The following is a 26,931-nucleotide window of genomic DNA, read 5'->3' as shown; positions in this document are numbered from 1 at the left end:
CAGGGGGGGATTCTGCCCCTCTGCTCCTCAGCTGAGACCCCCCTGCAGAGCTGCTCCAGCCCTGGGGAACAGCACAGCAAGGACATGGAGCTGCTGGAGAGAGTCCAGAGGAGGCACCAAGATGAGCAGAGGATGGAGCAGCTCTGCTGGGAGGAAAGGGGAGAGAGTTGGGATTGTTCAGCCTGGAGAGGGGAAGCTTTGGGGTGACCTTATTAAAGAGGGTTTATAAGAAAGGTGGGGACAGAGCTTCTAGTAGGACCTGTTGCAATAGGACGAAGGGTAATGTTCTTAAACTAAAGCAGGGTAGATTTAAACCAGATATCAGGAAGAAATCTTTTACAATTATTGGTGGGGAGGCCCTGGCACAGGTTGCCCAGAGAAGCTGTGGCTGCCCCTGGATCCCTGGGAGTGTCCAAGGCCAGGTTGGACGGGGCTTGGAGCAACCTGGGCTGGTAGAAGGTGTCCCTGCCCATGGCAGGGGGTGGGATTGGATGAGCTTCAAGGTCCCTTCCAACCCAAACCACCCCGAGATCCCATGAGTCAAAGGGGTAGTTCTTATGCAAAGAAAAGGGAAAGTGCTGCCCTTCTGCTTCTCCCGCCCTGTCCAGAACCTTCTCTACTATCTCTGCAAAATTTGCAAACAGCTCTGCCAAGCTGTGAACCAGCTCTGCCCAGATGGACTCTGCCAGAGGAAAACAGCACCTACCACTGCTTTTTCTCGAAGTGTTTATTATTGCTAAGAACAGGAAGCTTTTATTCCATCCTTTTTCCCTTAACCCCTGTTCTGCTAGTTGCTGGTTTTGGATTAGAAATTGTAAGACCTGAGAAGAAAACTAAGAAAGTACTCCATTTGGGAATTAATTCTTCTTAAAAGGGAGAGCAGATCTCCACCTGTTTCTCTCTCAAAATCTCTATTGCCTCTGAGCTCTCGTTAAAAAAAATAAAAATATTTTTTCCATCATGGCAGTCTGGTTATGTGCAGCAGCATCTAGAGAAAAGTAGTCTCTATATAACTAAGATGTTTTGCTTTGGGAATATCTCTGAGCCATAAATATTTGCATAGACGTTTCAGGAGAAGTTTCCTTTTGTATCCCATCTTATAAAGTTCAACTATTCTTTCCCATCACCCCTGTCTCCTTCATTAAGTTTTACTGCAGGTGTATCTTTTGAAACAAGTCCTCAGATTTTTGTCAGGGATGCAGTTTACTGTTGAACTGCAGATTATATCACGTGTGTGCTCTGCATCACCAGAGCTAAATTGAATCCATTCCAGAGAAGACTTTTTGAACCTGTTAGCAAGGATAGGTTATCAGCAAGATGGGAAGATAAATTTATTTACTTTCCTAAAGTTCTTTCATGGCACAACCTGGCTATAATCAGTAGCTAAGTGCTCCTTTGAGTTGATGCACAACCTTTTTTTACTCTGCAGCATGAAATAGCTATTCACCCACATCCTAATTCCAAATTACTTCAGGCTGCTAATCTCTACCATCATTTAAACTCTAATGTCTTTGTTTTTCAATTAGCTGTTACTGTATCTAAATGCCCTGCCCTGGCATCTGTCTTTCCTTTTTAGGGTGTTTTAGATCCCAGATTTTTCTCCCAGGTCTCAGTTTCCTTCGTGCATACTGACAGAGCCTCGTTTCTCCTTCCTTATGAGGCATTTCCTTTGATTCCAATGTTAGTCTAAGTCCCTTTTTAAATATTTTTCAACTTCATGTAGTCTTTACATAATATTCTAATAAAAAAAAAAAAAGCTCCGGGTATTGCAAATGAGGCTTTGCTCTGTCTATATGTGTATTTAAGTTTTGATTTATGTATCTCACTTCTAGAGACATAACACATGCCAAGACGTTGTTTACCTTCTTGGTGCTCCCAGACATTGTGCAGATGGCTGATGCATTATCCTTAATCACTCTCAGGACTTGTTACTACTCAGTTCTGTAGATTAGTATTTTTATTTATGCCGTAAAATTTTCATCATACAGTTCTGGGTCTCCACCTCCACTTTTCCATGCAGAGGGATAATCACATCCTGTTGAATCAGGTCGGAATTTAGGACCATGGCACAGGGATGTTTTGCAGGACAGTTGCTTCCTTACCCCTGCAAGAAAAATTTGCAAATGGTGTTTCTGCACTTTATACTCTGTCTCCTCCCTAACCACCTTTTTTTTTTTTCATTCAGGAAAATACAAGGAGTCACTCCAGCTGATGCCTTGGAGATCAAGTGGCTAGAGACGTTTGGGAACATATTCTATATCCAGTCATATAAAATATTGATATTTTATAGCTAATAAAAGGCCTCATTACACCAAGTAGTGCCAGAGGCCAGAAGTTTACAAGCCCAAACACCAGCTGACAGGATTTGCTGGATAAAGCAACCCTGCTGGAGTGCCCGTGTTCGTGCCCAGGAGAGCCCTCTGTGTCCTGGGGGCTTTAATGTTACATTTCCACGCACAGGAGCTACCACATCATCTTTGGTCCCCTCCTCACAACATATTTTCTCACCTGGAAGGATGTCAACCGAGCATTGAAATGACGGTACAAGCTGAACTCTGAACGTGAGCTCCTCGAACCCTGTGTTTAAGAGCCCTGGGAGCAGCAGAATTGGGTGTTTGTTATTTGCGTGCCTAAAGCAATTCCAGTTCCCAAACAGATTTGCTTGTCGGTGTGGTTTCTGTCCCTCTGACCGAGGGGGTAGGCAGGAAGCAAGAGCAGCTCAAGCACAGAAAAAAAAAAAAAGGAAAATACGTGAATCTTCCTGTTTAAATGGCAGTTCGCTAATTTGTACCTCCCTTTCCGAATTACCACCATCACCAGAAGAAATCTTCATTTCCACTTGAGTTCCAACTGAACAAAACCAAGCCATTTAAGGAATAGGTTGTGAATTGGCTGAGCTGTTGGGTCACAAAAAGTGTTTTGTTTGCAAAACATCCATTCAGAGCCTCATTACTCCAAACGAGCTCCACCTGCACTTCATTGCCACAGCTTTTTTTCTTTTGTTTTTGAAAGCGTAGGAGAATTTCACCTTCTCTAGAATCAAGTATGTGAAACTGTAGGCAAAGGTGTTAGATGGGCAAGTTTAAATTAAAGTTTAGCTTGGTGGATGAAAGGTAATGAAGAGTGAAGAAGTTGTACATGAAATACTGCATCATTATAAGTAATAGGGTCAGAGGCACATTTGCTGTCAAGTGTCTCCTGACCTTGCTCAGCTCTCAGGCTGCAGAGATTTTATAAGCACAATGTATTATGCAAGGTTTTGGCAGGAAACAAAAGCACTTTGACTACTCTCTTTTACGAGAAACTGATTTATCTCCTTTGATTCTTTACATAAAACAAAGGACAGTGAGTGGGGACACTGGAGATAAAGGCAAGAACCCCAAGGGGTGAGTGTGATCCCCCCTTCGAGCAAGCCACTGTTATCCTGGAAATTTTGCAACATGCAAAGTTGATACTTTGAATTTCAACAAATAGTTGATTAAGAATAACTGTCGACTTTCCTCTCATCCCACCTCATTTTCCAAACATTTGTAGAGATGCTTAAGGGGTGGTGAGGGGCTGAAAGCATTTTCATTTATGTCCTGTCCTCCTATTATGCGTTTTTCAGCTTTTCTTCCAACCAGCAATCCAAACCCAAAGGACTGTTTTAATGTGCCACCTGGAGAATATTCTTGTCTTTCAGTTTTCCACTTGTTTCCTACCCTTGGGATGTTTCCCTAGGCCTTGCCTGCTGCAGTGTTTTTGTCGTAAAACATGACTATGTCTAAGGGTTCAGAGCAGCAGCTACACACTGCAAGGCTGAAACTTTGCTTCTTCAGGAGCGTTTTTCAGTGCATCCTCATGTTTTCCTTCAAATTTTAAAGAAATGCCCTGTGATATTTTTGATACGTTTTCACACAGCCCCAGTGAGTCTCCAGCAACCAAACAACCACTTATTCTCTGACCAGGAAGTCTTACAGGAACCCTCTCCAAGATCTTTCACTGTGGAAGTTTAGCCAGGGCCAGTACATTCCCACTAAGACACTTTAATCTTGGGTAAAGGAACATTTTATAAAAGCCAGCATCACCACACTCACGAAGGGTTCATCACAAAGGGTTCATCCAAATGCTGCTTTCCTTACACTTTACCAATAAGATTTTTTACTCCAATCTGTCTGAATCACTTATATTACATATGCAAAAATTCATTAATATAGGTCAGATTTAAACCTGCCAATCGATGCAATAATATACAGTGGTTTATATATTTTGGCTTATTGCTACCACCAAATGAAAAAATATTCTACTTGGAAGCAGAGAGGACCCATGTCATAGAATAACAGCAAAAGAGCCAAGGGGTTTATTAAATTTGACACCTAATCTTTCCATCAGGCTTATAAAAATGAGACTCTCCTGCAGGAGAAGCTCTACTGCAAGATGGAGTGTTCTAAGCCACTGCTGTAAAAATGTGGGTTTAGTCACAATCACTGTGTGATAGCCCAAATTTTCTGCTTGCTACAGAAAAACCACATCAATAACACAATGAAAATTATTAAAGAACAGACATTGCTAGTACTCCTGGTTTTTTTAGCTCTAGGCCTAACTCCCAGTGTTTCTCTGCATCCCAAGGCTGGCAGCTCTGGGCTTCTTCAAGGTTTTGGGAAGGGAAGATGAACAACATGAAATTATCACCCTGAGAGGTTTTCTGGGAAGACTGGGATGCCTATGGTGAAAGTTTTGTTCTCCTCAGAACTGGGGTACGCCTGAGGCTTTTCCTGATTTTACTGGTAATTGTAAAAATCACATATATTGGGTTACAAAGTGGTAAAACGTTTGCCTAGTTTCAACAGTTAACATTTTCACAAAAAGCTGATTTTTCACTGTCCTGTTCAACACAGTGATCACATAGTAATGAAAATGTTTCAGTGGATTTTAATGAGTGTGTTTTTTTTTGAGATTTTAATTTCAGTGCTTAGAGTGGGCCAGGTGCTTAGTTGGTTTAATCCATCTACTTCTGTCAAAATCAATTATTCTGATACAATACCAATGCAGGATTGTATCCACCACACTTTTATCAACCTGTGATCAGCAAAAAAACCCTCAACTATTTTTGCTGAGGATGGAGATAAGACATTAGTTTCAAAGGCTTTCTATTTTTAACTGTGGCTCTTGTGTTTTCTCCCCTCTTCATGGATGAATTTTATGTGCTGCTGGATCTGTCAGCCGAAATGACAAATTTCTAACACAGTCTCTGTTAATTTTTTGAGATAGCTGAATGTAAAAATAGTGCATGTAAGTACACAGATTACAGATTTACTGAGTTTGATTGCTATGCTTTTCCCATTCTAACTTCTTTTTCTACCATTCCTGTAGCATATATGTTCTATTTATTAGTTTTCAAGTCTAACAATTACTGCATGACCTTAAAGTTAACATCTAGCAGAGAATCTGTTTACCAAGGTTCCTTACAAAACTCTTAATTTTAATAGAAAATTTGGACTCTTTGTCAGTTTGCAAGTAAACTGGGGCGTTTAAATAAATAAGCAATTGCTTTTTATGTGGAGCTGTTGATGACAGAGATAAGAACTTAGGTGACTTTGTACATTGTATTGAGTAAAAAAGTCTCCCTGGAAGCAACTGTGTTCTTTTCCTGCACTATCAGGTCACAACACAAACATGTTTTAGCCTTGATACCATGAGGAGACTCCATTAATCTAAAGCAACTGCCATGAAAGGAAAGTCAAGTTCACAGACAGTTGTATGAGTCGAAGATATAATTGTAGGGTCAAGTAGAATTTGTCTGTCTTATGTTTCTAGTATTTCCTCTGAGAAACTATAAGACAAATGAATTTACTGCTTTCTTATTCTGCTAAAATGCATATTAACAGGTATATACAGGTCTACCTGGTTTGGAAAAGCAGCACAAATATTTCAGATCAGAAGGGAAACCTTTGCTGAAGGTGAGATAAGACACCCATTGCCACAAAGCTATTATTGTTTGTGGCGGATTTACTTCACTTATTTTACAATATTTCCTGTAGAGCTGGTTCTCCACAACAAGCCTCAGCTTCTACTCTGCTGTCCCATCTCCTTGTAAGGCATCTAATCCTGATGGATAACCTACCCATGGCAGAAGACCTTGGACAAGAAACACAGGGAGAATTATCCCAAGCTTATTCAACATGGGCAGACGGTTCTCGCAGTGTAACATGGGGAATACTACTGGATTAGTGGAGGATATTAGTCATCAGGGTATACCAATAAAGAGGAGAAAAAAAGTAACTTTAAGGTTGAACTGGATCCAACCAACTGGTTTGAAAAATATGTTACAAACAGCACTGTATTCAACCTTATTGAAGTTCAGTGTAATGTAATGTACAGGCTCCATCACATGTCCTAAACCCTGGGCTAGAAAACTGTCTACAGCCAAACCAAGAGACTGAAGAAAATGGGGGCAGCAGGGGCCTAGATACTTTTACCAAAGGATAAAAGCCTTTCTGGATGGAAGTGAGAGGTGAAGTGCTTGAAATGTTTCCATAACTTCCAGAAAATACCCCTGAGATGAGACTCCCTGTGGAGAAGAGCACAGTGGAGCAGGGAAAAGGTGTGAGGAGGAAGGGGCAGAGTAGAGGAGCTGTTATGGACTGACTAAAACCTCCATTGCCCACCCCCCTGTGCTGCCCAGTGATGGGGAGGAGGTAGAGGGGCTGGGGATGAAGTAGTTCAGCATGGGAAAAAGCAGGAGAAGGTGCTGACTTAATTTTCTCTATTTGTTTCTAATTTACCGACTCTATTTTAAGTGGCAATAAATTGAATTAATTTTCCCCAAGCTGAGTATGCTTGGGCCATGACAGTAACTCACAAGTAGTCTCCCTGTCCTTATCTCAACCCATGAGCTTTTTCATCTTATTTTAGCTGCCTGTCCTGTTGAGAGGACCTCCCATTGGGGTCTGCAACTTCCTCCTGAGGGGCAGTGGAGGGGCAGCTCCAAACTCTGCTCTGGGTCTCAGGGAAAGGTTCTTCCCCCAGAGGGTGGTTGGGCACTGACCAGGCTCCCCAGGGCAGTGGGCACAGCCCCAAGGCTGCCAGAGCTCCAGGAGGGTTTGGAAAATACTCTCAGGCACAGGGTGGGATTGTTGGGGTGTCTGTGCAGGGCCAGGGGTCAGACTGGATGATCCTTGTGGGTCCCTTCCAACTTGGAATGTTTTGTGATTCTCTGCTTCCATGAGTGGGAGTGGCTGGGTGGACATCTGGCCCTTGGCCACAGTCAACCCCCCATGAGTACAAACTATTTCTATGACAGGAGGTACATGGAGCACTTTCTGTGTGGGTCATGGATAATTCCCACCACTTTCAGTGCTGAAGAAGGAGGTCATTGGGAATGCAGTTGGAAATCTTACTTTTAGTATGATGTATTGCCAAAAGACATTTAAAAAAATTTTTCTCAAGCTACTTAGAGACTAAGTTTAAATATCTGCTGAGAAGAGAAAGAGTTTATATACTTGCCTCCAGGAAAGGTTTTCTGTGACCAAATAATTGTGTTTCATACTGGCTGGAGACTTTGGTCATTATAGTGATGTGTTTTGGGAGCAAATTCTTTAAATATTACTGGAGAGTATCTGAGTAGGAGGAGAAGAATTCCGGGTGTAGAAGTAAATTTTCATGAAGCAGCAGGATCGCTCTGCACGTCCTTTGGCTAACTAGAATGAAAAATCCTGTAAAAAACTTGTTAGGATAATGGTTTTCATTTTCTAGCACTGCAAGATGTTGCAGGTGATGATGCAGTAATTACTGTGCAACAAGCACATTTAGAAACAGCATAACTTAAAATTACTTCATTGTTCCAATTGCTGATTTGCAAATGGAAAATACTCCCAGTACTCTATTACTATAAACAGTAGCTGCATTGGCAGACTTTGCAGAAGAGTTCTTCTTTGCTGCTTGCCAACTTTACAGCCCTACAGGAAGAGAAATTGTTTAACTAATCCCCTGTAAAGTGCACCACAATTACCTGTGACAAGCGTAAAGCATTGCTTTGTTTATTGGTGGTGTGGTTTAACCCCAGCCAGCAACTCAGTCCCAGGCAGCTGCTCCCTCACCCCCCAGCCCCTCAACCCCAGTGGGATGGGGACAACTGGAGAAAGGCAAAACCCACGGGTTAAGAACATTTCAATAATTGAAATAAATTAAATAATAATAATATAAGGAAAAAGAGAGAGGGGAATAAAGCAAGATGAATAAAATGCAGTGCTAAAAGGATGCAGCTTAAAACAATGCTTGAAAGACATTTATCTTGTATTTCTTGTAGAAACACTTAACAGTTAAAAAAGCCCTAATATCTGGTGGCCACTAGTCCTTGGTAATAAGTTAATTTCTTCCCAGGCTTCTAAAAATAAAAGGGCTTTGTTATTTTTAGGATTTTGCAGTTTGGAAGAACTGAGAGATTCGAGTCGTGGTTGTGTTTTTTTTTGTTTGTTGGGTTTGTTTGTTTGTCAGTTTGTTGTTTTGTGGAGTTGTTATTTTCAGTTTAGTGGCAGATTTAAGTTAAATGCAGTTAAAATGCACTACTTGAACTTATGTACAACTGAAACTGATTGTAAGCTGTCAGTGAAATCCCTGGTAAAATCTGTCAGACGTTGACCTACAGAACATGAACATGAAAACAAGGAATTTTTCTCAGATCTAGACTAAAATTTTTGGTTTTCAGGCTTACTTCAGGTAGCCAGCAGCCTACAAGGCAGGGTTCAGGGGATCTGATCTAGCAACAAGTGTCTGTCTGCCCCATGTGAATCCAAAAAAGAAATATTCAGAAACTCAAATATTCAATGACAACTGAAATGATCTGGTGTCTGATCCTTTAGCTACCGTTCTGATTAAAAACTTGTATGTTTTGTATTATTTCTAATTTCCAAGGAAATCAGGAACAGTTTTACAATCTTATTTTGCTGACATTATGAAAAAAATACGTATTTCCATGCCAGCTTGGATTTGTTTTAATAATTCTTTTAATAGAAACACATAAAATAATGTCTCAGTTACAAAGAGTTGACCGTGCAACTACAATGGATCCATTCCATGGATGAGCAGTATCTCCTCTCCTGCTGTGCTGTGGGGACACTACAAGGCACTGTTGGAGCCCTGAAGGGGCCACGTGGGCAAACTTAACAATGAGCCAGAATTCTTTACCCAAAAAAGCTCCAACCTCAGCAGGATCAGGGCACAACACGTAAGTAAGCAGAAGATTCAACAACAGGCAACTGGCTGGAGGATTGAGGTCCTGATAAGATCCTAAAGTTACACTTGTAGTTGTGCCTGAGAGGGTGAGGAACCCACAGACAACCAGAGCCAGTTAGGTGCTGCTGCACAACCACAGCCACATGCCCGGGGTCCCACGGGCTCTTACTCACGGGTGATGAAGCCTTTTAGCTTCCCAAATAATTCTCCACCTGCATAACACCAGACTTAAGCTTCTCTTGAAATGTCAAACATCAATAAATGCCATTCCCCACCTCCAGCAGCAGCTCCACCAAACCCCTCCCGAGCTCACTGAGCCCACGTACACTTTGCAGCAAAATCACAGGGCAAGCAGGGACATCTGTGCCTCCATGTCTCTTGTTTTTGTGTGTGTTCAGCCACTGGTAGAGTAGCAGAAGATGTACAAACTGTGCTCAGTTCTCAAGGAAATAAATGACCAAATGAAAGGAGAAACACAGACAAACAGAACTCACCTAGTAGGGAAACGTGGTGGCAGTTGATAACTACCCAGAGAATGAAACACTGCTGCAACACCCAGCTTAATAATATTGCTACTACTGATATGAGAACCTACTCCCACCTCCTTAAGGTTATGTTCCTATTTTCTGTGCTTTCCTACATTGGTAAGTATTTATTTAACAGATTTTGAGATTATTGAGAAAGGAAAGCTGCATGGAGCTGCAGTATTTGGCAGACAAGACCATTCTCTGCTTCAAAAACTCCACAACTGCTGAGGCAGAACAACTTCCCCATTTCCAAACCTGGTCCTGGAGGCTGTGCACAGTTACCTGACTGTGCAGGCAGCTGAGGTCCCAGCCAGCTGCTTGGTCATGAATTCCCTCCCTCCCCTCCCCAAAGCAGAGTGGGAGAAGAGAATGAGAAAGGCAAAAATGAGAAAAACTCACGGCTTGAGACGAAATCAGTTTAATGAGTATAAAAAAACTACCCCAAAACAACAAGAACAACAAAAACAAAAAAAAACCAATCCCCCCAAAAAATCCAAGTGATGCCACAGCAATCCCTAAGCAACTCCCACCAGCCAAGCCAGTCTGAGCAATGGCTCCTTTGGAAAGGTGCTGAGGTCCACTTTGTTAGCGACTCACTTCTTTTGAAGGTGTGGTAGTAGAACTCTTTTTGTTATACTTCACTCACCTTTTTACCTCTTACCGTGAAAGGAGAATTCATTTTTGAGAATTCCTTTAATTTTTTGTGAGAAGAACAAGCTGAATATCCTCGCCCTTGGCTTTCTCATTTTCATTCCACAGAAGAAAAAATGATTTACTCATTCGGAAATCAGAGAAGCTGTAAATGTTTTCTTCATTTACTTGTAACTGCATTTTTCCTTCTATTTATGCAATTCTTTGCATTAACAGCACTATGGTGATGACAATTGAATTTGGAAAAAAAAACTCCCATGCTATCATTATTTCTTAAGAGTAGGAAATGGTTGGAGCACTAACTGTAAGGTCCAGGTCCACTGGCTGATGCCACACCAACCACATTTGGATTAACACACATACCAGCTTCTAGCTACAACATTTATTCAGACTCTAATAGTGCTCAATTGTCTAAAAAAAAACCCCAATTGCCAATATATACATACTCCCAACATAATATATATAATGCCAATTATATAGTGACAATTAATTGTCCAATAACTTCTAGCAGCTGGTTGAGAAGACCTTGTATTGCCTCTAGACAATTCAAACAGTGCTCAGTGACAATATTACCTCGGGGCTAGTTTGTTGTTGTGCTGGAGGGTTTTTTTTTACTCAGCCATTTAAAATGCACAGCTAAAGGGAACACTGAGATTATCCCGTGTTAATACATTTTGTCAGCGTTGCTTTTTGTGTCTTTATCTGAAAAAAAAAAACCCAAACAAGGTAACAGATGTCTGGTCTCCTAATGCTCCAAGTAGGAACGTGACTTGGTGTTGTGCTGCGTCAGAGAGTTCTGCCAAAAAGTGAATGTTATTTCTAGGGCTGAGCAATGTCAAGGCAGATAACTCCAAACTGAATGCATGACTTTTTTTTTGAACCAGCCTCCGAGGTTTTATTTACTTTCTCTCAAACGTAAGTTAAAGAAACGCAACTGAAAATTTGGCTTTCTGGCAAAGACATTTGCACCACCTTAAATGCAGGAATTCCTGCTGCCCTGTGACTCAGCAAAACACATGCTAAAGACACGAAGCCATCCTTGTTTACTGGGGTTTGAAATGCGTGCTTACAGCCCAGCAGATTCCAGAGAGCTTCCCAAAAATCCACGCGGGGCTTTGTGCTGCACTGCTTTGACAAATGGAGAAGGTAATCAAATAAATGATGTAAGAGACATCTTTTTTACTGCCTCCTTTCCTTTGTGACTGAGAAGAGGATCTGACATCTTCCTGCTATGGCCCCCCAGCAGCTGGAAGCAGTGGAAATGTCACAAGGCTGATGGTTGCTGCTGACAGGAGCACATACCTGTTGTGTGCCATAATGACTCAGCCCAGGCTGCTGCAAGACAGGAACTGTAAAAAGCAAAAAACCCGATACACAGCTTTATGCATTGCTTATTTTTCCTATCATTATGTTTGAGTTGGAAATTGGGTAAATGGAGTTCATCCATACAAATTCTTCATGCTTTTTCTGTCTCATTAGCTGCACAGCCCAGGCAAATGATAAATGCTCATAAAATTGCTGTATTTTATTATTTTATTATTATTATTCTAGAGACTGGAAATGCATGGAACAGACTGCTCAAGAAACTGTATTGTTCTTAGTCATTGTCATTGGTGGCCATGTATTTTGATTCTTGTGAGTTAATGACATATAATAACAAAGGTTATTTTCAAATCTTACTACAGATACTTTTCTTGGCTCATTTCTATGGGAGATAACAAGATCTATTGAGATAATACACCAGATGCTATTCAGGGAATGACTATGAACTTGAACCAATATCTGTAAAATAATCTCTTTTCCAAATGCAAATTGCTTTCTCTACAAGCTTTTTTCTTCACAGCATAGCCACCCTAAAACTCAGCAAAATTCTGCCTTTCTAGTGTGCAATTCCTTGACACTGCAAAGCATCAACTGAGACTTTCCCTGATACCTGTTCTTCTCTTTCCTTTTTGGTCCATGACAAATTTCTTTTATACATTCTGGCAAATACATATTTTGCTTCTGCAGACATCCATAAAGGGCAGGTGCAAGACTCCAATCAGGATCCCTTACGTCTTGAATACAGAACTGCTTTTCCTACAACTTAAGTCTGTCTTTTGTACCAGGTGTCAGCTGTAACAACACTTCCCTGGACTCCACCACCCCTCAGAAAACTCATTTTGTCTGAATGTGGGTCTTGATTTTTTTATGTGCACCACAGAAAATGCATTGAGGGGTCTTATCTTCATTTCAACACTTCTTCTGTCCTCCACCATTAATTCAAATGCATTTCAGATTCCGACCTCTCTGTGAAGAGATTGATTTCTGACCACACAGAAGTAACACAGCACCAACAGGTAGGTTTTATTGAAGTCTGTGTGACAACACTAAGGTCAACAGGGGCTAAAACTCAATGGAAGCTGCATGGCTTCTGTATTTAAACACAGTACACTGAAATTACACCTCAATTCCTCTACAAATCTGCTGACTCTGTGTCAGGCCAGTGCTTCTCACACTGCTTGTAAAGTCACTGCCTGTGGGAGAGAGGCCTCCATTCCATATCCATCGTATCAACTCCTGGAAGTGCATATTACACCATTTCTGTAGGATATTCTTTCTGGTACTGGGGTACTGCAGCCATGGAATATTTTTCTCCTAAGGAAAACAGGCAAATTTGATGCCTAGGACTCTCCACCATGACACTTCAATATGATTTAAAATGTGTCCCCTGCTTTACTTTTTTCCTCTACAAACATCTTTTCATTTTCTTGAGAGTAACAAGAGACTCCTGTGATTGTCTGAAGTCTGGCTAGCAAGAAAAAGTGAATACCTGAACACATCAGAGGTTATTTTAAAAATGCCTGTGTGGCCACTGGTCATGGAAACATGGCTAAGATATGCCTCAACTAAAAAAAATAAAAAAAGATTCCTCCTAGTAGCGTGTGTCTGGCTGTGTCTAGTAAGCTCATGTGAGCTTACAGGTTTTGCAATTAATACCATCAGAAAACAGTAAATACCATATCTTCAAAGAGGTTGTTCTATCTCAGAAAACTGGTGCTTTTATGATAGCAAGAGCCTGAAAAAAACCCAGGCCTTTTAAGTTTATCCCTTGCTGCCAAAGGATGGAGCAAGTGAATAGGCAAACATGCTGTATTTCTTTGACTTTCGGGGAGAAATTAAAGAAATTTTACACTACTAGTTCCTTCTCTGTAAGCGAAATGTTGGGAGTTCCTAAAAATAATCTCCTCTGCAAGTGAGGAAAAACTCAGTGGATATAATTTTATTCCAGTGAATCATATCTCTGCTAAAGCAGAAATGTATAGGTCAAAATATGTTGGTGGACAAGGAGTGATCATGAGTCAGCAGTGCCTGCTGTGGCTAAAAGGCAGATGGGGTCTTGGGCTGCATCTGTGGGGACAGAGTGGGATCTTCCCATCCTACTCATCACCTGTCACGCTGCACCTCCAGTCAGAGACTGGTTTGGGTTGGAAGGGACCTTAAAGACCATCTGGTTCCAACCCCCTGCCATAGGCAGGGACACCTTCCACTAGAGCCTGTGGAAGGAACCTGGAGCACCGTGTCCAGCTCGTGTCCCCACAGTTCAAGAAAGAAGCAGAAAGACAAGAGAGGGTCCAAAGGAAGGCCAGGAAGATGATCAAAGGGCTGGAGGAAGCACTGAAGGAATTAGGTGTTCTCTCCTTGGAGAAGAGAAGGCTGGGGGGGAATTCATCATGGTCACTGAAGTGAGCAGATCCAGGGCCACCAGGTCCACAGCCAAGTGCTCTAGTGCAGTACATGGCATGGGGAGAGTGTCCTGGTGTGGGGGAACCTGGGAGCTCTGGGAGGAGGGGAGCAGGCTGAGGAGTATCAGGTAGTATGAGAGAGAGAGCAGCTACTGGAATCACAGCCTGCCTTCCCTGGGACAGGCCCACCATGCAGATGGGACACATGGTCTGCAGGATTCCCCATCCTCTCTCTCTCCCTGGCTGAATACAGTGACTGAAAGGATTGGGGGGCCATAGTGACAGTTCCTGCCCAGCTGGGGTGGTTTGACCTTGGCTGGACACCAGGTGCCCACTAAGCCACTCTCTCAGTCCCCCTTCTCAGCTTCTGTCCCCTTCTCAGCCAGGAGGGGGAGAGAGAATAACTCCCAGGTTGAGACAGGGTAGTTTCCTGAAGCAAAAGGTTGTGTGCACACAAGCAAAGAAAAAACCCAAACATTTTGTTCTCTACTTCCCATCAGCAAGAAATGTCTGGCCACTTCCCAGGAAGGGCTTCAGCACATGGAGTGGCTGCTCTGGAAGGTAAATATTGTAAATAACAAATACCCCCCTTCTTCCTGCTTCCTTGGCTTTTATCTCTGAGCTGATGTCACATGGTCTGGAATATCCCTTCGGTCACTTTGGGGACAGCTGGCCCAGCTGTGTCCCCTCCCAGGACCTTCCTCATCCCCTGGTGTGTTATCAACACCTTTCCAGCTCTCACTGCAAAGCACAGCCCTGGGAGGGACGGGGTGGGAAACCAACTCCAGCTCAGCCAGACCCACCACAGCACTGCAGTGGCAGTGTCTCCTCTGGGACTGCTCCACATTCCCAGGTGCCCATGGAAAACGGGCACAAGGCTCTGCAAGAGGGTGGGAACACGACGAGGACAATGGTTCATAAAGGTTGGAGGTGTCACCAAGGTTAGTGGTCTGTGCCCTGAGTCAAAACAGCCTCCATACAGAGAAGAGGTTGGATTATTGTCGCAGGAGAATTCCTTCTGTGGGGAACTGAAGGGCCAGTTTGCTGAGCTGACACTTCTTGGGGGAGTCTGCTGCCTCCCTGGCAGTGCCCCATCGCTGGAGGGTTTCAATATGTGAGTGAACAGGGCATTAGATAATCTCATCTAGGCTCCCTTTTCCTTCCAACCCGGGCTGTTCTGCAATTCCAGGTATCTCTGATATGGTTATAAAGCAAAATTCTAAATATGGCATATTTGTTTGCATAATCAGCAAATACGGGACTTGTTTAGACACCCAGTTCAATTTATGGATGCAAATAGCAACTAGAAATGAAACCCATGAGTGTATGAAACATTGTTTCCCAAGAAAAATATGAACACTGGACACAGGCAATTAAGCATTCCCTATGTTTTCTAGATGAATATGCAAATTTGACATTCAAATCAGACATCTAAGAAAAAAAAAACCCAACCCTCATCCGAGCAAAAACGCTAAGAACATAAGCAGTCCAAAGTTTAAGTCTTTCTGCTCTAACTTTAATTACTTGCCATAATTTCAGTTAAGGGCAAGGCACTTTAGTAGGTTATCATTTTGTTCCTCCCAACTGTTTCAAAAGTCAAGTACAGTTTCCCCTGACAAAACACGTAGTGCATGGAATTTTTAGATGGAGAATTTACAGCAGAGTAGCATGCAGAGAATTCATTACAGCCGGGAGAAGGCACTGCAAGAAGGTGACAGTATTGTTTGCATAATAGGTTTGTCTGTTGGAAACTAAGAGAACTACTGAACTGGCTTAATAAATTACGTACATTTTTCGGTAGCTAAAGAGAAGCATAAGCAGGTCCTGGGAGAAAAGGGGTGAAAAGGCTCAATATATGAAGTAAAGAAAAATTAAAATATTATGGGATAAGCTGTTAAAATCTGCAGTTCACCAACCCAGAATCACGCTGCTATTTAACGCAGATTTACAGGACAAAGGAATCTAATGGCCTGTAATTCAGGGCCACAAGGCTTTTAGGATGGGAGGACTTGAAGTGTGCCTCCCGTCTCACATCATTACGGGCAGCTCCTCAGTTCAGATTGGGTCCCAGTTTGCATTTAGCATTTTGGGGAGTGATATAAGTTTCTGCCCCGTTCCATTGCTTGTGATTCCATTATTCTGCCCTAGGATGAGACTTTGTGATATCATGTTCTAAGGCCATAGATTATTAACATCATTGAACAAAAAGCATCATAGTCCTCTACAACCCTTTACCTCTGCTTCAGGGTGATTTTTAAGAGCCAAAAGTGACCTGTGGCCACAATTAGGTCTTGGAGTTGACCACTGTTGCAGGTCTGTGTTGTAATTATAAAGTAACTTTTTTTACCCTTTAGGTTAAAAAACAACAACCTGGTCTAGTGGAAGGTGTCCCTACTTGTGTTAGGGGGTTGGAACGAGATGATCTTTAATGTCCCTTCTAACCAAAGCATTCTGTGATTCTATAATTCTAGGAAGTGAATAATATCAGAATATTCTTATTAGATTTAAAGTGGAAAAGGACCAGCAGAGGTTATACTGGTTGAGGAAACCAAGTTGTACTGCTCTTCGGGTGAAAGAACGTGGCAGGGAGGGAAAGAGAGCACAGTGAAATAAAGATTAGACTGGATGCTGTGGAATGAAAACACCTCATTGCGAAGCCAAAGCCTAATGAAGTCAATCTCTTTCTTCTCTTCTATTGGGAGAGTGGGGTTGGTCAGACTCAAAATTCTCCTTGGCTGATTTAAGCTGCCTTTGGTGTGAAGGAGCTGCAAAGCAAGTTCAGCCTAAGGACATCATTAGAGAGAGGAGGAAACCTAAAGAGAAGAGCAAAAGAGCATTAGCATATCAGCAAATCTCTTTTCATACCTTCTCTCTCTCACACACACACATACAGGTACACACACAGCTCCAATGGATCTTGCCAACATTTGCAGCACCAAACACTGCTATGAAAACACTGCTGCCCGTGTGCACCCTGGTGCTGGTGACCTACCCCAGCCACACACTACAGCTCTTTGTCTTGTTTTGCCTGGGATTTTATCAGTCCTAGAAAATGGACAGTGCTCTTATTGAGTGTCTTGAACCCCAAGTCTATTTGATAGCCATTGCAGGCTTGATGTGCAGCGGTCTTTGTTAAGAAACACACAGTCTTTACATAAACAGGCTGACCTTTATAACTGGCATTTTGTCAGGAGGGGCTGAAGGGGAGGAGAAAAGGGGAGAGAAGAGCCTGTGCTACTTGTTGCTGTGAGAGAAATCATATTCTGAGGCAAAGAGGCAAGATGGCATGTCTTTCATTTTTATAACTGCATAAGGCAGCATACATGTGCCTACATATTTAACAGCTACTACAATTGAAATGGACACTGCAATTTTTTTCACAAACTGTAACATCCTTCCTTCAATCCTTTTCTCACCTCCTTGCTAACGAAAAAGTCAATAAAACCCCAGGCAGGGCAAATCATTACTAAGATCAGCTCATTTAGCATAAAAATGATTAAACATGCTGACAGGAACAAACACACGTGATGCCAGAGGAATCTTGGGTTTCTGTGGTTTCCGAATATTTCACGGCAGATTCTGGAAACATAAAACTGCCAGACTGGCAAACGGCAGCTTTGAACTGGTGCTTACAGAGGTAACGGAGAGAAGACAAAAAACTTTCTTGATCAAAAAGCTCCACAGAAATTACCATCTCTTTTTGAAGACCACATGTAGCACAGCAGACAAGCGCTGGTGTAATGCTGCGGTCACTCCGGACTGCCCAACGTGTGCATCACATAATCGGTATGGTTAGTGTGCTTATTGATCCTGGGAAGCATGAGGTGAACACAGCCAGGCGACACCGCAGGGATGCCAAAGCTCCCGGTTGATCTGCAGGCTGTTCCCGGACACGGGCTGGCTTTCGGTTTAGCTCTCAGCCCAATTGTACACAGGGAAAAGCGTTTTTATCAGCCATGAACGCGTGTCTGCTCACAGCACGGATGGAGGAGAGGGACTAGGGGTAGGGGGGGGACACACACCAACCTCCATAAATGCTGGCACTGCCTCCCTCTCCCCCACACACCTTGAGATTCCGCACACATTCCAGAGGCACTATGCGAAGAAAAGGGAGATTTTTCCACCGAGCCAGCTCGTGATTTCCATACAGAGAACCTGAAAGCGCCGAGAAGGAAGGGGGGGGAGGATGAAGAGGGGGATGAAGGGGAGATGCTCCTCTTACCCAGGGCAGGAGAGGGGCACGGGTGATGAGCAGGGGCATTTTCGCCCACCCTCCCTCCTCCGCAGAGGTTCCTCGCCGCGGTGTCGCCTCCCCGCGCCGCTCCCAAAACCTGTTCCCCGCTCCAGGACCTGCAACCCTTCCCTGCCGGACACGAAAGGACAGCGGCCCCGGCGGGGTGGGGATGCGGGGAGAGCCCCTCCGACAGCCGGGCTGCGGAATAAATCAAATAAAAGGCTGTGAAACAAAGGGTTGGCCGAGGGTGGGGGCCGAGCAGGAAGCTGGGATGCTCTTACCCGGTCGATGTCGCCGCTGCGGCTCGCTGGAGCCCTACCCGGCTGTGTCGCTGTCCCCTCTCCCCCCGCCCCGAGGCAGGTGGCGGAGGCCCGCGGACCCGTGGACTCCGAGCCCCCCGAACCCCCGAGCCCCGCGGACCCCGAGCCCGACCAGCGGCGTCCCCAGCGCCCCGGCCGGGGGCTGAGCCGTCCCCCCGGCCCTCTGTGGCCCGCCCGGCTCGCTCCAGCCTCCCACTGCTCGGTGCTCCACCTGCCTGGGCAAAGCCCCTCTCCATCCTGCCTGCTGCTGAGATCCCGCAGTTTATTATTCTTTCCTCGAGAATCGCTTCCATCACCACCAAAAAAACCCACCTCAACCCCAGCAAATCCCATTCCTCTCCGCAACTCCTCTCGCTATTCGGGTTTGCTTCCCTCTCTCCTCCTCCTCCTCCTTCTCTCTCCTCCCTCCCTCCTCCCCTCCTTTCCCCGTTTTGGGTCTGGAGCCTCTCTCTGCCCTACACACACACACAGACAGGCACGCAGGGTGTAAATGGGTTGTTTCACACACAGAACTGCTGCCGGTTCCCCAAGTCCCCCCGCCCTGCTCAGCCCTGCTCTAGCCTGAAGCCGCAGAACATGGACTATGTGCTCGGAGCCGGGATGCGTTTTGCCCACAGCCGCTTCGCCTCCTGCAATTTCACCCGGTGAGTAGGTTTGATTTCGCGTTCAGGTGGCGTGTCTCCGACAGAAAGGCCACTAACGACAGGGAGAAATAAAAATAATAATAAAAAATAAAATTATTAAAAAAAGAGTATTGCCTCGCCTTGCTCCTGACCGAGCTGGCTCCACTTTCTAAACTCGAAGGAATTAGGAAGCACCAGTCCTGTGCCCACATCCATCGCTGTTGGCAGCGCGCACCGCAGCACCGCTCCCAGAGCCGTCCCCATCTCACCGCTCGCTCACCACATTCGATTCATGTTTCCATCGGGCGCCTCGCCTGCTCCATTCCCTGGTTTAACCCTTGCAGACAAAGCCGTGGATGCTGGAAGGGCTCAGGGTTTCCCCCCCCCCCCCACCGCCCGTGTAGGGGAAAGGACAGAAATGCTGGTGGCTGAGGGAGCCTCTGAGCGTGCCTGAGGAATGGCTGGGAATCCGCGGGGGGGAGATCAGGTGGAAAAGTTCATCGCTCTTCCTGATCCCCTGAAGAACTCGGATTGGATTGGAGGTGGGGAAGGATTCCTCCAGAAGGACAGGGAAGGATTTCCAGTCCCGTGGAATGTGCTGGGAGGTGGCAGCGGCTGGAGCGAGGGCGGCCGGGCGTGCGGGGGAGCAGCGGGGGCTGTGGGGGCTCCTGCCCTGCTCCTGCGGGGCTTCTGTCCTGCCGCTGTCGCTGCTCGCTCCGTGCCCTTCCCGCATTTCTCAATCCCAGCGCACCTGATTTTACTTACTACTATTTTGGGGAACGCCTGTATTTTCGGCCGGCCTGAGGAGCGCAGGGTAGGAGAGAGGCGTCGTCTTCCCAAAACGTACACCCTGTATATATCTACCTGGGGCGCTGAGTGTCTCTCGGATCAAGTAGGGGCTTCTTTACTTTGAAAGAAAAATAGAGAAGAACTAAGGGAAATAAACACTCTAAGTCAAAAAAAAAAAAAAAAAAAAAAGGACAAGTGCCTTCAAGAGTGCTATTTGTGGTTAATACTTTGAGGATTTCTGTGTCTCTAATTAGCGTCAGAGATCCACCCACGGTCAGTAGCAGAAGGTAGGGAGGAAACGTTCCCTCTCGCTGGGAGGTATTGACTGGCTCCGTGTAGCTGTCATTCGGGTGCAAGGGGAGGTGTGTGTGTGTGTGTCCGTGTGTGCGCAGCCGTGTCTCCAAAGCAGTGCATGCAGACATCACAAGGAGGCTGCTAAAGGCTTGCAAGCAGGTGGAGATGCCAGGGAGATGTACACAGGATCCGAATTTATTGCCTGGCGGCAATAAAGCAGAAGACGGGAAAGACCAATGGCCCCTTCAGTGCCTGAGTGTGCTACCCCCCTGCTTTTCCTTCCACCTCCCCTCCCCCCCCATTCCCAGCCTCCAAATTGCTGGCTGATTTCGGGAAAGGGGAAGTGAAAAAGCCTTTCAAGCGTGGGATCCAAAATCCACCCTTCCTCCGGCTCCTCTCTTCTCCCACCAGCTCGAAGCCCCCATGCCCACATCTCCTTCCAGCTGTGTGTCCTTCTCTCGTAGACTGTCCTCCAGGCGGTTTTCCCACTCCCGCCGACCTGCCCCTCTGCCCCCCACCTCCTCCTGCCCCGGCCTTTTCCACGAGTCTGAGGTGATTAACCAAATCCCAGACGTGTCTCCTGAATTACCCGCCTCTGGCGCTGCTGCTGCCGGGATCCTCCCGCACCAGTCTGCTCAGCAAAGTTTCTGTGCAGTCATACTCCCTTCCCTCCCCAGGTAGAGAGGATTACAGTGCGTTTCAAAACCTCTACCTGATTTTTAATCCTTTTTTTTTTTTTTTTCCTTAGCACTGAGGGAAAAAAAAAAACCCAAACCAACCAAAAACCAGGAAGTCCTGAGGGATTTAGCTTGCGAGGGGAATAGCTCAGCCGGTGAGCATCTCCTCGCCGTGCTGCTTAAATGCGAGAGCTCTGCAGGAGAGATTTATGCGCCCATCAGCAGAATATTGCCCGGGTTTAAGAGCACTCGATATTCCCTCTGCCGACGGGGGTGGGAGATGGTAGGACATAGGATGAGGGCAGCGGAGTTGCGTAGCTCACAGGCACTGTGACGGATGGCAGGAAAACTGTGTCTGGGCAGCAAAAGTGACACAGGTTGGACCGGGTGGCGTTTCTATGCTCAGCAGAAGGCGAGGGGACGCACACCGAACCCTTTGCCTACACCACCAAGTAAATTAATGCAATTAATATGGGCTTAATGGGCGATTGCAACAAGCGAGCGTCAGGCATGCTTAACAGAGAAGATTCCTATTACCCTTGATTTCCAGCATTCCGCACTCCCAGCCCAGGGATACCTTCTGCTCGGATCGTGCTGAATGACTCAGAAAAAAAAAGAATACCGAGCAGCAGCCAGGCGGGTTTTTCTTTGCTGTAGCGGCTCTTTTGCTTTTTGTACAATAGATTGGCGGCGTGTAAGTAGCTCCCGAGCCCAATGGCCCATTCCCGAGGGAATGCTCCCAAACAGCCCTCTTCCCTGTATTCAGGTGTCCAGGCTCCCTGCTTGCCTGTGTCTGTCACTGCCAAGGATTACCTCCACCTCCTCTGCTGTCTCCATCTCCCCCGAAGCCGTGTGGCTTTGGGACTCCCATTTGGCCGGGAGGTAATTTCCCAATTTCCACTATTGGCAGTGGCAGGCGGACACGCAGGGATGTGGCTCTGGCACAGGGAATACCTTTAAGGATGCGTGTCAGCGTCCAGCCTGCCTGGGCAGCCGCTCCTCCGAGCTGTGTGTCCCCGGGGCGAGGTACCAAAAAGGGGCGGGAGGGGACTGGGAGAGGCGGGGGCTGGAGGGGACCCGTCGCCCGCAGCAGCAGGAGGGGCTCCGGGTCCGGGCGGAGCGAGCACCGACAGCGCCGGTCCCGGCTGCGGGACCCCCCGCCGGCCGCTCCCTCTCCATCCTCTCCCCATCCTCGGCAGGACAGGGCAGCTCGTTTGGCAGGGAAGGGAAATCAAGCCCCCGGAGCGGTGCCCGCCCGTCGGTGCGGGCTCGGCGGGGCTCCCGCAGGGAAGGGAGCCCTCCCCGCAAAGGGTTAACGAGGCTGCGGGTGCTCCAGGCACGGTCCTGTGTGCGCCTCAGAGATGCACCAGCCAATCCCGGCAACAGCACCATGAACTATATGTAGCGTGGTGGAAGGAGCGAGGGGAAGGAAATAGGGTGTAAACTGTCACCGTACGTCGCAAGGCAGGAGACCTGCATTTTTTCGGGCTACGATTTCTGTGCCACTTAAGAGACCGTCATGCGTTTAAAAAGGTAAGGGCTTTGTTACCAGCTGTCCGTCTCGTGATTCACTGCCGAGTTCAAGTGCATTTTCTGCGTACCTTTCATTAAGTGCTAAATTCAGAGTGGGAAGAACGTGGAGTATGTCGTGATTTACTGTTTGGGGATCGTTCTGAAAGAGTACGTCAGCTTCAAGTTGTAATGGTTTCATGTAGAGATTAAGCAAGTGTATGCATGTGAAGTAAAGCGAATTCATGACTGGCAGAAAAAATGTGATGTGGGAGGTAAGAGAAAGATGTTCTGTTGTAACACCAAAATCAGTTATGGATCCATATGAAATGAAGGCTAATATGAGATAGACAGTATTCTGAAAAAAATACAGAGGGTAGTCAAGAGGCATATTTGACAAGCAAGTGTGACAGAAGAAAGAGAAGTGACTTCTTTCCTAGAAAAGCCTATGTCTAACTTTATTTAAATACAACCTCACAAAAGAATGCTATAAAAAGAAATGAAGTCAAAACCTTAGAGAATCTGTGTGTTCAGAGATGAGTGACTCTGACTCGTTAAGTGTACAGAGATAAAGCTGGAAGGGCCCTACTTACATTTACAAGATATAAGGAAAAACTTCAGAGGAGCAATCCATTTAGATATCAGACTTTACAGACTTCTGTCATTGCTCCACTCCATCCCTGTGAGGAGTTACTCATTTTAAACAGGTGCTCTCTCAGCTTTACCATAAGACCAGCTTTGGGAATAGAAACATTTGACTGGATGTCTTCCTCTCTGTATCCAAGCATAGCAACAGACCCTCGGTCTCAGATGCTGTTCAATCAGCAGGGTTCCATGAAGAAACTACCTACAGATTCTTGCCTCCAACCATTTTTCTCTCTAAGACACGCACATAATTTAAGCAGGAGAGGAATGAAATAAAAAAAAAATAAATCTGCGATATTTTCTGGAAGTTGATCCACCTCCAGTGAGAGCAAACTCCCCACCAGACCCCGAGTCCACCGGAGTTGTGTGTTTGCGGCGATTGTTCACGAAATGCTGAAGCCCTGTGAGTGAAAACCTTAACTAGGAGACATGAAAACAAGCAGCTGAATGTTTTTACAGAGCTCACTGCAGAAGGCAGCATTTGTACAACAAGCCAACGAGCCAACGTGAGGATCTTCAAGTGATGTAATCAGCCCGTCTCATCCTTTCCCGTTTTTTTTTCCACTACTGTCTGAATGCCTTTGTGAAGAATTAATTACAGGAGTCTACTCACTGTTTACACCAACGTGTGTCTGAATAGATTGCAGTGACTTTTCATTCCTCTCAGTCCCAGACAATGATTTAGGGGACTAAAATATTTTTACTTCATTTGGATTACTTTGAAATCCAGTAATCATATCTGACTGTGACCAATCTAAGATGTTCTTCACTTGAGATGCAACACCTATTGAAAACAAAAGGAAGCTCTTTTTATCAGCAAGCTTGCTTCCTCAGCAGTTTGTTTTTGTTTTTTTTTTTGTTTTTTTTTTTTAAATCTGAATGAAAGATTGGAAGATCAAACAACTCACCTAAGTTTTTCTTAGAAGAAAAAGAGAGTAGTGGGAATTATCAGATGACGGTTTCTAGAAACACAGTTTTCTAGCTGCCATTTATGCCTAGTGCAGCCCTTAATCATCCCAAAGCTCCATCTCCCCTCAAAACCTGAAGAAGGCACTGATTTTATTTTTTATTTTCTCTCCTGAAACACTAGTAATCTCATATGGAGAAAAATCACCAGCAATACATTTTGACAAATAGAGCTCAAATGCTCCTTCAGAAAGGTTGCATTGAAGCAAGCTTGTCCTGTTGGAGCTGCAGGTAGCACCTTACAGTCATTTCATGAAGAAGTTGTCTTGCTGTTCTTTTTGGTCTCATACCACCATAAGAGAGCATTTTTTAAAAACAAATTTTCAGCCACGTTCTCTTCCTAGCTTTGTTCAATACGTGTATGTTCAGGGAGGGCCTGATCTTGCACAATTAAAGGAGTTCAGAGCATTGCTATTAACTTTGGAAGCAAGATCAATTTCCAAAACGATATTTTGGAGCTAAGATGAACTTCAGATTTAGAAGGAAAAAAAAAAAACAAACAGAGGGCATCATGAAGTTACATGCTGCATACTGAGCAGTCTGAGGCTTTGCATATCTTGAGACAAATAATATTAAACTACTAAAGAACTGAAGGATTTTTAACCTGATCTTACATTGGTTGAGGCCTCAATACTTTTACCACCAGTGATAAATCAACATTTTTTGTTTGAAGTCAAGGAGTGTTGAGACCCCCCATGAGCTGCAGGCAGGCAGCACCTTTAAACTCAGGTCGTCATCCTGCTGAAAACTGGAATGGGAATAATTTGGTCTGGCAGCTCTGAAGTTAATCCTTCATATGCACCACAGTTTATGTGCACACACAAATACAGTCTGCAGATACATATGCACACACAGATATAAATATGCATGACGTGCACTGCACATCTCTCCACACCCAGGGGCTGGAGAGTTACTCTCTTGCCCTGCCTTGTACCATGGCATGGATTATTTAGCCCAGGCTGTTCCCCAGCTCCCATTGAAAGGCTTCACCTCCTGCATGTGCCACAAAATAGTGCCCTGATGAGAGGAGAGAAGGACCCTGTGCCACGTCAAGGCTTTTCATGTTTGACTGATGAGCCTCTCACAAAGGCCACAGATTCTGTCCCACCTTCAAAAGAAGATTGGCCAAGCACTATATACTGTGAGCTAAATTGAGACTATTAAACTGTAGTGGTTCCTCTTATAATGAGGTGAGATTGTAAGGCTCGTCCATCAGATGCCTTTACTGTAACAGTTACATTAATGGTGATTAGCAGATTCTGCTAATTCACAGTAACACCTTCACTGCCACATCTACCAGCACTTGATTAATGAGAAAAGTGGTTTGTAAGGCATTTATTACACATTGGCAAGTAAAGAACTTAAATCTGGGGAATCAGAACACTGCTCTATACCTCTAATCCCATATTATTCTTGATGACTATGAGAGTTCTGTGGAGCTAATTTAGCTCTTTCAATACTTATAAATCTTCTGGAAATAAAGAAACCACCCGGTTAACTGAACATGGGTGACCACTCTGAAATCAGATGGGAATATTAAAATCTGTTATAAATGTTACTACTTATTTTTTTATTATTATTATTTCCCCCCTTTCTCTATTTGAAATCTCTGTTTCTAAGGAGATGAGAAATACTGCCACATGCTGAAAAATGGTATTGTGGAGGGAGGTGGTAGCCCAAGCATATATCTTAATTAGTTATTTTTCACCTAAAACGTTATTGATCCCTACTCATTAACAATTTGGTGGACACAGAGAACAAATATATGTTACAATTTTTATCTTCAGTAATTCTATTTGGTTTGTACACTTAATGTGCTGCCCTAAAGGTTAAAATCACCATATTTTAGGTCACAGCTGATACCAACCTCTTTTTCTCCAGAATGGTCAGCATTTCTTGGATGAATCCCCTTATTCCTTAATTCTGTACCACCCTTTCCAATGAAGATGCTTGTTTAGGTAAAACAGCAACGTTTATGCAGGTGGAGACTCATCCTGCTGCCAATCTCTGGAGACTGTGGATTTATTTCACACAGAGCCATTAGCTGGTGATGTTCTCTTTTTAAGTCACTGCTCCTGTGGGATGTGACTCTGACTCATTGGCTTGAAAAGTAAAAGCTTTCATAACTACCTAAGTACCCTTTAAACTCTCTGTTAGCTTAAGTTTATTAGATTGATTCACATTTAGTTGAAGAGATGGTAGTGGCTTTTTTTGAAAGGTACGCATTTATAAACCAGCTTAATTTCTTCGTGCTGGTTTGTCTTGGCCAGGCAAAGCCTAGAACATTTTCTCTGTCTTTCTGGAGAGACAAAAAGAGGCTATTATAAAGAAAAGTGATGAGCCTCATACTTAGAGAGACTACAGTGATCTGTAACTCCTGATAACCAGACTGTCTGTCTCTCATTCTGCACTGTAAAGATACTGACTGAGAGTTTAAAGCTCTTCAACATTAGCTTTGCAACTTCCTACTAAATAGGGATGTGCTATTCTATGAGCTACAGCAAGAAATAGTGATAATTTGGTACTAATGTAGTTTTAGAGTGTCTCATAGCTGAATTAAAACAGTGGAGAGATTGCAATTCCTGATGAGACTCTAAAGGCCAGACTTTCTCTCTTTGTAGCATGATGTTCACAAGAAAGACATCTTCTAGCAGACCTTTTCTTCTCTGCAATTTTTTAATTTTTTTGTAAACTTGTCTAGAATCAAGCCTTACAAGGCAGCTTTGGTGTTAGATTTATGTGAGACAGAGGGCTGCCC

General features: G+C 44.5%; 1 protein-coding gene and 2 long non-coding RNA genes across 7 annotated transcripts in view; 1 reads left to right on the top strand and 2 right to left on the bottom strand.

Annotated features, from left to right (window-relative positions):
* Positions 1-11,004: 11,004 nt before the first annotated feature.
* On the bottom strand, positions 11,005-14,120 carry LOC113958193. Its single transcript, XR_003531444.1, has 2 exons — positions 12,817-14,120; positions 11,005-12,557 (listed from the first exon to the last, which is right to left on the bottom strand). It is a non-coding gene; the product is annotated as an uncharacterized LOC113958193 (long non-coding RNA).
* A 1,222-nt stretch (positions 14,121-15,342) lies between these two features.
* LOC113958186 lies at positions 15,343-20,427 on the bottom strand. 4 transcript variants are annotated; one of them, XR_003531435.1, is made up of 5 exons: positions 20,059-20,427; positions 18,882-19,366; positions 17,808-18,271; positions 17,018-17,161; positions 15,343-16,929 (listed from the first exon to the last, which is right to left on the bottom strand). It is a non-coding gene; the product is annotated as an uncharacterized LOC113958186 (long non-coding RNA). The 4 variants fall into 4 exon arrangements; XR_003531436.1 differs by having other exon boundaries at positions 17,018-17,996; positions 18,183-18,271; XR_003531434.1 differs by having other exon boundaries at positions 17,018-18,271.
* Positions 19,145-26,931, top strand: part of LOC113958185 (BMP/retinoic acid-inducible neural-specific protein 3) — a 179,252-nt gene continuing 171,465 nt past the window's right edge. The window contains exon 1 of one of the 2 annotated variants that reach the window (XM_027666292.1): positions 19,145-19,314. The gene's annotated coding sequence lies outside the window, so the exon portion shown is untranslated. Of the gene's footprint in view, positions 19,315-22,248; positions 22,587-26,931 lie in introns of those variants that run through there. The other variant, XM_027666293.1, reaches the window with a different exon arrangement.

Source organism: Corapipo altera, unplaced genomic scaffold (assembly GCF_003945725.1).
Source record: "Corapipo altera isolate COAL_440 unplaced genomic scaffold, ASM394572v1 90, whole genome shotgun sequence".
Lineage (NCBI taxonomy): Eukaryota > Metazoa > Chordata > Aves > Passeriformes > Pipridae > Corapipo > Corapipo altera.
This window is presented reverse-complemented; position numbering and strand designations above follow the sequence as displayed.